The sequence below is a fragment of the Linepithema humile genome, chromosome 5 (genome assembly GCF_040581485.1).
Source record: "Linepithema humile isolate Giens D197 chromosome 5, Lhum_UNIL_v1.0, whole genome shotgun sequence".
In the NCBI taxonomy this organism is placed as follows: Eukaryota; Metazoa; Arthropoda; class Insecta; order Hymenoptera; family Formicidae; genus Linepithema; species Linepithema humile.
Genome location: NC_090132.1, coordinates 8,278,010 through 8,291,229, shown reverse-complemented (window position 1 = coordinate 8,291,229; position 13,220 = coordinate 8,278,010). Strand labels below are relative to the sequence as shown.

Sequence of the window (13,220 nt, the reverse complement as noted above, 5' to 3'; positions counted from 1 at the left end):
ATATCCGATAGATATTTTAGACTTTGTTTAGTAGTGACATCGATCGGAAAGATCACAAGTCAAGAGCATTAAGGGGTGACTATTTAAGGGTTTAAGAAGTGCATGAATGTCACCGGTAGATGGCGATAGTGATAGCACAGAAGAAGAGGAAAAAACGGGGTGGAGCGTGTCTGACAGCTGGGTGGGTTCGGGCCAAGGTGATTGAAAACAGGGTGGAGCGTCATGTGACGCCATGGTTGGATATGGAAGTGACGTCACATAGCTACGATGGCCTCTAGTTAGCAAAATGGCTGGATAGAAGTTTCTTTATCTCCGTCTCATATTTGATACGGAAAACAGATGAGATGTATCTTACATCAACAGCTGACTGCATCTTACATCAAGCCAACAAAAAAAACAGCATGCGTTCATTACGTCATCCTTTCGATTCTAAGAATATCCACACGCTTTACAAAAATCTAGAATCAGTAATAAAAAGCATTTGAAATAATTATAATTAATTATCTAAAAAATTAGAATAAAATTTTAAATTAATTATTTTTTCTGATTATCTGACGTACGGGATTGACTGATGAAGAAATTGTTATTTTTATATAATCAAAATAAATATTTTATAATTAACAAGTTAAATGAGAAATAATAGTGATTTGTATGACGCTCATCATTGTTTTCATTAAAACATATAGAAAAAAATGACAAAGAGTGAAAGTGATTTGTGTATATCGCCGGTTAATGTAGATAAAACGACTGGATTAAATAAACGACACCGTTGTAGGCAGCTTTATCCCTAAAGATTGGACCATAAATGGCACTTGGATTTGACAGTTATGGAACTCGTAGCTCGTGTCGGTCGTTCGCGCCTCGTAAAACAGTCGTAAACTAAGTACGTCGTAAACTGAACGCACTTCTGCTGCCACGTACAGCGGTTTATATTAAAAAGTTTACGAGTTTTTGACCTAGTACTATGTAATACTTATTAGTACGTTTTATTTAACAGTTTTTAACGCGCTTATTTTGATATTCTGAGACGCAGAAAAACAACAGGATCGATGTGTTTCTGGACAAAATTATAATAAGACGTGACGTAAAACATTCAGTTAATTATACGCAATTATTAGAAATTATCAAATTATAAAAAATTGTTATTATCACAGATCATTAAGAGCATTTTCTGCGGTAGCTAACATCGCGATTATTATATTTTTTTTTTGTTTTACAAGCAAGATGTTAATGTGACGAATACCGACTATTTTTATAATATGGTCCGCACTACAAGCAGTTGCAAGATGGGCGCGAAGCGGATGCGGTAATAACTATCATTATGTACAACACATAATTTAGAATAAGATAGGAACTCGCGAAGGTACGAGACAATTAGTGATGAGCGATTAAACTGCAATTGATGCATATTTATGAGATATCGCGATTTCGAAGTGCTTTATTACGCGAAATGATCCATCCTACAGAAACAGGATAACAATATTTTTTTACCTCTATATTATACCGTAATCGAATTTATTATATGTATTCGATATTGCTGTCATATGATTTATTCGTCGGGCGGAAGTTCTCGGGCATTAAACCTGTCTGGACTAGCGACCATTGTACAATGAATTTACATTTTAACGCGTTATTATACATATATCACAATTTTTAATGATGCTGAAAATTACGTACATAACAAGAATGAAGAACGATTTAATTATTATGTTGATCAGTATTTCATATCGTATTGTTTTAAAATACAACATTAATTTGCTATTAAGAACACAAATAAAAAATCCATAAATTTTGCTGTCTACATAATTTCATATTTAAATCGAATATCACACATTGTTGAATTAATTTTTCGACGCGAGTAATATTTATATTCTAAAATTTTTTAAGTGCAATATAAAAATATTCAAACATATACTGTAGATAATATTTCAAATAATAAGATGCAAAAGCACATTTTTTTTGCAGAAAAAATATGCCAGCAAACAATCGCGATAAATTTAATAAAAACGCGGGAACATCTTGGAGATACCGTTAGATGTCCAGTTTGGCGGGAGATCGAGACGGCATTAAAGGATGTTCGCGTTCGAGGATTCTAGCACACTTTCAAGCAGCATAGATATACCGATTCTCAGCGTTGGCCGTGTGCGACGCGTGCGTATATGCTTTTCGTTTCTGTGTGTGTAAGGATAATGGCGCGACGATGAACACACGAGCCACGCGTGCCATGTGTGCGAGCGGGATCAGTCGAATGGTAACACGCATATGCGATTAGCATAATCGAGGCGAGCTGCAGGGAACCAGTTTGCAAGGCCACTGGAAAGCCGGCCGGCCCGATCGCTTGTGCCGTTCTCTGTCTACCGTCGAGAGCGCGCGATCCATCCGTAACACCGATAACGTCAGCCGAACGTGAGAGCAAGGATGGTGCCGATGCGCCCGTCGTGGATCACAGCTGTACGCGGGTGTTACGTGAGCTTTCTCTCGAATTACGAGATTTCGATAAGAACCTGACCGGATAACTGCCACTTAATACCGTATAATGGCTATCTGTACGCGTGTGTGATGTGTGCGCGATGTAAATTACGTTACTATTGAAATTTTGATGGATGACAGCGACGTGAAGTTGTGCCGACAGTGTTATTTAATGAAGGATCTCAATCAACAGTTCTGATTAAATTAATAATGCATCGTTAAAGAAAAAACAGTGATTTAATTATCGCAAATAAATGTTGCAGATGAATAAAAAATTCAATCGGCATCGATAGATCAATTTCGACTGTTTCTCCTGATAAATATTAAATAAAATTATTTAAATATGATAATTAATAAATAAAATTATTTAGATTAATATTTATTATATCTTAATCAATTTCGGTCTGGCTAATTTAAAATGCGAATGAGAAGTAAAATACCAACTTTCTGATTATAAAACGTAAAAAGATTACGTTTTAGATAGGAAGATAAGAGAACATCCATTAGAAAGCATGCTTTCCGAATGAAATCTATCTATCTCAGACTTATCCAAGTTCATCAAGCGGTAGAACCTTTTGCTTCCATCCGCAGCTGCTCACGCTGCCGTAACTCCTCTTAATGATAACAACTAATTAACCGCAGTACATAGATACGTATAATAATCAGTGGATAAGAAATCTACTCTCTTTTCTCGCTTTTCCGTTTCTCAGCGATGAAAAGCGCGATAAAAAACGAAAACCGTTAGCGAGCGAAAACTTGGACAAATCTAATGTATTTTTTTTTTGGAATTTTATGTGAGATAAGTAATACGAATTGTAGCATTAATTATTTAAGCGGTTAAACAAAAACTTGTTGACGTATTCGTTACATAGATACGCCGGTATATTTAATAAATAGAGATATGCGCATGTATGGATCCCAGAGGGCAAACCATTCCTGGTTTAAAGGGTAGAATGGCTCGCGGGTTAAAACTGTCGCCTGTGAACATCATAGATAACTTTCACCGACACTTGGCGTGCGCGCGCGCGCGCGTTTACTGGCCAGCGTACGTTGAATACATAGATGTGTATGTGTGTCTGTTTCATATGCATTCTTGTTTCACCAAACTTTAAACGTGCTATCAAAGCAACTTAATTTACATTAATTGCGCATTACGATGTATAGATATAACACGGTGTACATTTGTGCCGCAATATGCGATATAAATATTTTTATTTTGTTGAAATTTTAATCTTTGCTCGATAATTCTAATAATTGTCATTCACGTAATTCTGTACTGATTATACTTATATCGCGAAACTGCATATCTTCTGCATATAACGCATACAAGCAGGCGATTTAAGAATGCAAGAGGCAGCATGATAAATGAGCTTCGATAACTTGGTTTCCGTGTTTAACATACAGCGCTGCTTTAATTACATGGAATTTATTAACCTATTAAAAGCAATTAATAGCATATTCCGTAATCTAAAACGATCAGAATCATATTCATTGAATAATTCCAGAAGCTTGTACATATAACAATTATTATCACTAACATTTAATGAATTATGCTATGAATGATTATGTAACTGTAACTATTACAATTTTAAGAAAACTTAATTAATAATTTTTAATCAATCAAAGGATCAAAAAAATTTTCAACATTCTATTGTTAAAAAAAACTATTATTTTATATTTCCTTAGAAATTATTAAGTTCAATACTTTTGCTACAAAATTGTTGAACTACATTTCTGTTTGTTGATTATCTATTGTATCTGTTTGTTGTGTATCTATTGTAACAATTGACAGTTCGTACAACAGAAAGCATAAAGGGAACGAATTAGGGCACTGTCAAACCGATTTCCCTTGTAAAATATATTTTCGCAATTTTGCGTGACTACTTCCCCACGGGAGACCCGACGCTCTCCATGATTTTCTATAACCTGAGGGTTCCAATATATCACGCACTTTTTACCGGTAGCATCTAGCCGAAAGGTGTCAAGAATCTCGAGGATCGTCGCACGGTTGCATAACTTTCATATTTTTTTCAAATGGAAACGTTTTTGTTCCGAATTTAGAACGGTCCGTTTTCTCTTTCGGTCGAGCTCTTAAAAGGAGCAGCGGTCAGTCGACAAAGCGACGCGCTGAATCTCGAGTCTCGAGAGATTTCTTCTGATACAAGATGAAATTTCTAGTAATATTATCATTGTAGACAATCAACGTAAAAAGATTACGTCTGTTTTAAACGGGCAAAAGTTAATCACTCGGTCGCGAAGTCACTTTGTGCGACACGGTTTTTAGTATAAACTAGAAACGAGATCGTTAACGGTTCGCCGAATGAAAGTAGACTGTTGCTGATACACTATCGCGCGTAAGTGTCATTCCAAGTCCTGCAAACGTTGCCTCTGATTTGAGGTGCGCCGGGGTCAGAAGTCGGGGGTTAATCGTTCCAGATTTCACTTAATTAACGGAAGGATTAATGGAAGCTGAATTATCTCGTAACCAGATGCTATCGCAAGGTGGTAAAAGTTCTTTAAAAGAGTCGTAAAAGTTTTGCCGGGCGAAATGTACGCGTAGATAACCATGTGCCAGTATGACTGAACTAAATTAGATTTCCAAGTGAAACGTCTTCTACGCAATCTCGCATTTAATATAAAAAAAAATTCAACATAAATTAATTCCCTGAGTAATTAATTATGCTACAATTTTCCAATGCCGAGACAATTAACATATGTACAAGGCTGGCCTATTTTAATCGGTCTTGTAAAATAACTGGAAAACGACACGAATTTAAAAAGAGATTGGACATGCACTTAAAAAAATATTTCGCTGATGTAGTTAGATTTCTAGATATCGCAACAAGAATGTATCGCTATTTTTCGTATCTGTGAAAACATTGTTTGTCACATATAGAATTTATAGCAGTAATGTTCTAGCAATAGCTTCTGAAAAATTTAGGTACCATTGCTAAATGTTATTCATTGCATGATCTAACACGTGATTGATCTTATATAGATAGGCGCTTTAGAGAAACTTTCTTTTTTAAGTTCACAAACAATACAGATATATATTCTGTTTCTGTCATCTAAACTGATTAAGTAATTACATATGCAATATCACAACAGTTGCTAATCATTTATCTGTTTTAGTTAATTTTTTACACCTAGAAAATTTTAGCTATTATTGCAAGATCATTTTTTTGAGTGTGTGCAAATCATGCATATACACTCAAAAAAATATTTCGCTGATGTAGTTAGATTTCAAGATATCGCAACAAGAATGTATCGCTATTTTTCGTATCTGTGAAAACATTGTTTGTCACATATAGAATTTATAGCAGTAATGTTCTAGCAATAGCTTCTGAAAAATTTAGGTACCATTGCTAAATGTTATTCATTGCATGATCTAACACGTGATTGATCTTATATAGATAGGCGTTTTAGAGAAACTTTCTTTTTAAAGTTCACAAACAATACAGATATATATTCTGTTTCTGTCATCTAAACTGATTAAGTAATTACATATTCAATATCACAACAGTTGCTAATCATTTATCTGTTTTAGTTAATTTTTTACACCTAGAAAATTTTAGATATTATTGCAAGATCATTTTTTTGAGTGTATCAAAGTCAGGGAAGAATTCGCCATACTTTTTCAGTTAGCACGGAAAACAGATTTATAAAAAATAAATACGTAGCTGAAGCATTTTTCAGGCGGCAAGCGAAATTTTGCGATTGACCATTTTCACTCATCGCACCGAACTTTCCCGTGATTTAAATTAGATAATCAAGATTCATGATGCAAACTAGTTACTTTCCGGAGGGACAATGTGGGAAAGGTAGACACTTGGATAATTTATAATTTATGCGTATGTGGGTGACCGATGAGACGAGAGCTACATAACACCTGGGGAACCCTTTATTATAACGGTTGTAAAGTTTACGTATTACGTGTATTACATTAACGGGCGGAGTAAACGAATTTTGATTTGTAGTTTGATTTGCATAAACGACGATAAAGAAATTTAATGATTCCCGGGATCGCTAGCTCTAATTTTTGGCACCATAAATTATCTTTCACGGGGGTGAAAAAAGAAGGAAACCGAGCGCGTGTCTTTATACACAATGGCGACAGCGAAACTCGAAATTACGAAGCCGAGCCTTTATTTCGTCGCGAGCGCGCGAGGGGGTATCTATAAGGCCGCCGAGACACGGCGGAGAGTACAAAGTTTTGACATCACCCTATAAATCAACCAACACACTCGCTCGCTCAAGACGTTGCATCCTGGCCTGAAGTTTTGCTCACCGTATGTCTCCTCTGCTCTCAACACAGACAACTTGTACACGGTGAGTCAAAAATTTCGGCAGCACGCAGCTGCATGTTAAACGTCACACGCCGGAACTATCGCAGCATCATTTTAGATCAAATATACATTATTATGTGATCAGCGTGTTGAATAATCATTAGCGTATCGAACGATATGTGTGCGTAGAATTGTAATTGAGGTGTATGAGTAAAAATAGAAGATACGAAATAAATATTATAAATTTTTGTGAACCACTTTGTTAGTTTTTAAACGACAAGGCAATTCGAGAGCGATAAATTCGAATTAATCTATCTCTGGTGTAGAATTAACTATTTCTCAAGGCAATTTATAGTGCCACCGGAGAATTGAAGGGAGTGTTGAGTTAAGATGACACGCGCAGATGTACGGAGGTTAATCACGAGGTGGCGAGCGTGGAAATGAGCTATATGGCACGTGTACGGTGAGAACGTCGGAACGTCAAAATAAACAGCGGCTCTGGAGTTGACCCTGTCTACTGAAAAATTTTGGCATCGTCGCGCCATGGCACCCGACGCTGTCGGCACAACTTTGAAATTATCTCGAGGTAATTTATATAACGGTCGCGAGGAGAAAATGTGCGACGTACTCATGAATTAAAATAGTCGACGAAATAACGAATCGGAATTAATAAACTTTTGGAAAGTAAGCTGATATTGTATTAATTATTTGATTATTCGCATATTTTAATTCAAAAGAAAATAATAACGTAGATATAAGAAATGTTGCGACAAAATGCTCATTATTTTCAAGTAACAAATATAATAATTATTTAATTTCAAAGACATTGCTTTGTTTAATATTTTTTTATTTAACTATGATACGTGAAAAATATATAATTTGCAATCAAAAGAGCGATAAAACAATAAGATTATTGCAAAATTATCCGATGCAAATTAGTGAAATTTATGCAATGTGAAAACTTAACCTCACGCTATAGTTCTCGCAGTCAGTGTATAGATATACCGATACGATAGTCATGGTAATGTTCGTTATAAGGAAAATGAGTGGTCTTTTTTGCGCTTTCCTTTATATGCATGCGTATTTCTCGCGATAAGTTAAAAATAAAAATGTACAAATATTATACAATTAGGAAATAAGAAACCGATTTATCGTGAATCTTGATCACGATATCATACATCATACTACGAAAGCATAATCAGTTTCGAAATTACGCTGTAGATCTTTGTAAGTAATATGTGTGTAATTACCAATGGTAATAGAGACTATTAGTAAAGCCGACGCGATTATTTCACGTAGAAGATTAGAATTATCAACTTTACATATTTTACGTTCCAGTAGGTAACAATAAATTTGCGTTTACGCAACTTATGAAATCGTTATGTCGTAGAATATTGCCCTCCGAATGACCTATATAGATTTTAACAATTGTAAAATGACTTGTTCCTCGCTTTGACGAGATGTAAAAATAGATATTTGTACGCAATATCCGGCATCTGCATTTGCATCAATAAACGACTCACAATCTGTGGGTAAAAACTCATTGCCAGCGATGGAAGAGACTGCTGTGGAGAACGCCTTGAAAGGCGGAAATTGCAGCTGCTCTCTCGGCTCGTACAGTCGGCGATGTCTCGAACGCAAAAATCAAACGGCAGGCAAAGAAAAGCAGGCGAGAGAGAAGAAGAAGCGAGCGAGAGTGAGAGAGAGAGAAAGAGAAAAAAAGGAGGCACCGGGTGGGGTATCGTTCTAAGAGGGTGAGATCGAGGATTTGGCCGGAGGTGTAGAGGGGTTGGCGGCACGGACACGGTATTGGATGCTACCGGGGACGAGGGAGCCGCGGTAGGGGTAGTTTGACAAGTTGACAAGAGCACAAAGGCCGTGGCAGACACCCTCGAGCGAGCGGCAAGAAGGGAAGGGACGAACGCGCGCGGAGGATGGGTGAAGCGATGGTAGGGGGGCGTCGCGACGCTCAGCGACGGAGGATTGCCGGATGGCGGGGAGCCTGAAAGCCCGGTAGATCCGACGCCGCGAACAAAGGGTGGCTCACCCCACTGGGTGCCGGTAGTTTGGAAACGAGATCCCTATACCGATTTACTCGGAGTCGTGAAGATGCACGCGTGTACGTGCGTATATGCGCGCGTGTGCGCGAAGCGTGGGCGAGTTTGCTCGACCGATCCGATAGATACGCCGCGGGCCTAATATCGAAAGTTAAGGGCGAAGCTGAAGCCCGTGCTTAATTAAATCGGAAGACCGTGGGAGATAATCGCTGCTCCCTGAGCGGCGAAGGTCAATATATGGCGCCGGGCAATTTGATCTTCGCATGGCAATTGAAAATAAACGGAAATTTTCATGTGCGCATTCGATACGTATAATTAGACGAAATTAACAATATCAATCAATAATTTGCGAATTATTGATTAGAGGATAGAAATTTCTCTTCCTCAGAATTATTTATCGCTTTAGATCCGGTTAGATATTGAACAATTTTTATGATATTTTTTAAGTGACATGCAAACACAAGACTTATCGTATATCTTCGATACGGTTCCATAGAATTTTCCATCCCCGCCTCGGATTTTAAAAAGAAACGGGAAGCGAAAAGAATACGGTTCGCGCCCGTAAAAGCGCTGACAATTTTTCACAATGGAATGCTGTACCGCGTGCCGATAACCGTTCAAAGGGCAATAAATATCTTCGCTAACCACCTTCTATAAGGCAGCCTCCGCAAAAGCGTTCCATTCATACCGCGGTATAACGTTAGCGTGGGCACCGACTCTTCCCGTTTCCGTACCCCCTTCGTCACCGCGCTTCGGCCCACATTGATACACATATCGACTCCCTTATGGTTTACGAGCCGCCGCCGTGATTTATCGCGCTTGAAAATACCGCACGGCGTCATTAGAAACATCATTCGTATCTCGGAACGTCTATCATTCTGTACCCGAAGTAATTCAATGATCCACGCGCCGCCCTTGTCCGACCCTTTCGTCCCAAAGCATAGTTAATTTGTGTTATTGATATATGCGTTTATGCGCTTTCGCAAAGACCTCGGGGGGAAAAGTGAACTTTGAAAAATTTATTTAAATTTTAAGACGCGGATACGCACGATACATATTAACAAAGGCCGTTATTTCCAAGAATAATAATGTCATGCTAATTATTGAAAAAAAAAAATTAACTTTGATTTTTAAATCGTCGTGCTCGCGATCATTTAACTAAGAAGAAAGTCTGATCGATATATTCGTATATAATTATAGGATAAATATATGATAAATAATATGCTACGGACAAAAAAAAAGCGGCACGAATGAGATAACCGTTTTAAACTGTACAATAGCGACGCGTTGGTACGGGATTACCCCTTTTGCTTTCTGCTTTTCTTCATGCTCATGCCAAGCTTCTCTTCCACACTATATCTCGCTAACCTCATACCTGCGCAGCCACTAAATCAGAAACGCAGCGAAGCGTCTTTCGTTCCCGTCGCGTCGCGGTGCCGCGAATCATCTCCCTCTATACCATACGGTTTTATACTCACTATCTGGAAAGATAGCCGGGATAAATGTATAAAACTGGACTCGAAAAAGGAAATAGCATCCTTTTACACGTTTCTAAAAATAATTAAGAAAATCTACTCTATATAATAATTGCGTGAAAGCGCAAAATTCTTTAACAAATAAAATATACGATCTACTTTATTCACTTCATGAATAAATCTTTTAGAAAATTAAATAAGATAATTTAATACTGAAAAGATAAAGAAATTTGATATTTGAAGAAACAAATGTGAATGAAATTGTATTCGCATTTAGATTAGCAACAATTAGTATACATATTTAATAATAATATTGATGAATAATCACGAGTATTATATATGCGAATATCGTGGGCTTACAAGCAAAACTAAATCGTTCTTTTTATTGAATTTTAAAAAGCATGATTATCTTAAGGGACATATTTTTATTTAAAAATACCTGAAAAGCTAAATATAATTTATAAAAAATTTAAAAATGCATTCAAACTTTAAATTGCAAATAATTCTGAATCTAATTTTTAGACTTAGTGCTTTTTGTCCACGATATAATGATGAGAACTCGTAGAAATCGGCAGCACGTACAAGGAAACTGATATAGAAAAATAATTCTCTTACCTAATTCCCTGTAATCGTGTATAAACCTTTCTTACTACAATGAAAGACGATTATCTATGATAAGATTAATCCTTTGTCGGTGACCCTCGTCAAATCGAAGGGTTCGTAGCTCATTAGGTATTCGTAGGGTCCCGATACAGTATACCGGAACGCCTCTTATGTTCAACGCGATTGTGTACCAGTTGCAACAATAGCCATTTAGCGACACTTGAAAACGGGTTTCTCAATCAGTGACTTAGTACTTAAATGTAATCGAGACTGCCCAGCTTCTCGCTCGGTCGTCATCGTTTCCTGATAGAAGAGAGCAATAAAAGTAAAAGAAGTCATGAGAAGATCGCGTGCGTGACGAAACGAAGAACCGGAAAGCCGGTGAGACCCGGACAACTATTATACGAGATGACTCTCTTATCTTTTCAGGTAACCGAGTGACTTGTGATGCTCTTACTACCAAGTTACCTGTGCGGTCTCCCGCCCCCTGCTATCGGTCGCCGGATCTGAAACATCCGGATTTAAGATCTTAATCCGCGATAATACGGGGGTGTCGCACTTAGTGGGACATTTATTTTCACGTTCCAGAAGTGTCAGAAGTAAATCGCCTAATGCAGGTAGATACAGAGCTACAATTTCTTCGCCAGACAAAAGCAGATCGGAAAATTGCAAATTGCAGTATTAGAAATAATCGATCAAATGCATCGATCAATTAATAAATTGCTCGTATAAAATCGCCTTTGTAATTGTTGAAAAAAATTCAGGAATTTAGAGCGCGGTTTATCGACTAATCGAGTCGCCTTGATTAAGTGAACTTTTACGACTTCGCGATGCAGATCTCTTTCATCGACAACTCAATAACGTTATAGCGCGCGAAACAAACATACCTTTCAACCTTCGGTTACATGATCCGTCTTCGCGTTGATTTCCCGCGGCTAGAGATCGTCGATTCACACGTCTACTACGCACACCACTGCCTCTCGGCGCATACTTCCGCGCGCGCGGCAGCAAAACCTCTTCGCACTAGCTATCAGCTAATTAACATTACAGGCAGCGCGAGTCACAAGCAGGCCGGCAATTACGCGTACCGGACGCGATCGTCGTAGCGTCCTTATCGGCCCCGCGTCGTCGTTGTCAACCGCGAAAAACCGACAGGCGGCTGTCGGCAGACTGTGCAAACGGTGCCAATTAGGTGTACACAGGTGTCAATTTGTCGGTATCCCTCGTCACGCTTTCCTATCGCGAGTGCCGCGACCAAGGAATCCCCGGACGAGAGCGCAGCAATTTTCGCGCCCGCATTTAGGTGATTCGCATCGCGATGCAGCTGCGTAACGGCGGTAATTAGTCCCAGTGCACACGCTGGTGTAACGGACCGGCCGACTGCGCGGCGTATTCTGAACAGCGTGGCTGTCGACTGCAGTCTAGGAAGTGTTTGGATTTCTATTAAACGCTTATCCCTCGCTCAATGTTAAATTAGCAGTTGGAGGCTGAGTGTGATCGATCTGGCGATTCGTGGATCTCGGACGATGTAGCTTGCTGGATAAGAAGAGACATTCTTGCTCGAGTGATTTTTTACACAATGATTAATTAATGTCTATTCCTTCGCTCGCACATGCAGCGCGTATAATCAGATAATTGTATCGTCGAAAATGTGTAGAATCTTGTGCAGTTGTAATTTTCAAGGACTCTCAGATAATTCTCAATGTAGATTTTCTGTTGTACGTGAATCAGTGAAATATATGCGCGCAAAATTTAATTGCCCGCCAATTTTATCTGACGTGATGTAATTGATTTTGCGCGATCTGTCAGTATCGTGATAAGATTTGGCACATCTTTATCTTCCACTTTTCTTCAATTTAATTATTTTTAGACGAAATAGATCTGTGCGGCGATTTACATGCTCCGTGAGACACATGTGCGATCTCGAATGCGTATCGCTAAATCGAGTTCCACTTTTCGACGCGTGCGTAACAGCGATAACGATTACAACATTGTCCGACAAACTTTTACTACGTTAACTCGCGAGGCTCCTTTGCACTCCCAATTGCTACGAGCTGACAGCGGAGTGCGCGTCCCGAATGCTCGCGTACACACGATACGGCCCGCGCGTGTCAGAGCTTCTGACTCGGCAGAAGCACAGACAGAAACGAAACTACACAACGTGACTAACGCGCACAGAGAAACGAACAGACGTGAACTATGCGTATGCGTGTTCACGTGCATGCGTGCGAGGGGGGGGGGGAGCGAGAATGGAGGAGCCGAGAAGGCGAGAGAGTGTGGAAAAAAAGAGGGACAGAACGCTGGAATATCCACCGCGCGTTAACCAATTC

At 38.7% G+C, this 13,220-nt stretch overlaps 1 protein-coding gene across 4 annotated transcripts in view; it reads right to left on the bottom strand.

Annotated features, from left to right (window-relative positions):
- The window catches only part of Antp (Antennapedia), a 98,152-nt gene that overhangs the window by 16,355 nt on the left and 68,577 nt on the right, over positions 1 to 13,220 (bottom strand). The window contains exon 1 of one of the 4 annotated variants that reach the window (XM_012371082.2): positions 11,778 to 13,047. The exons of the other annotated variants lie outside the window; for them this stretch is intronic. The gene's annotated coding sequence lies outside the window, so the exon portion shown is untranslated. Of the gene's footprint in view, positions 1 to 11,777; positions 13,048 to 13,220 lie in introns of those variants that run through there. 4 annotated transcript variants of the gene reach the window in all.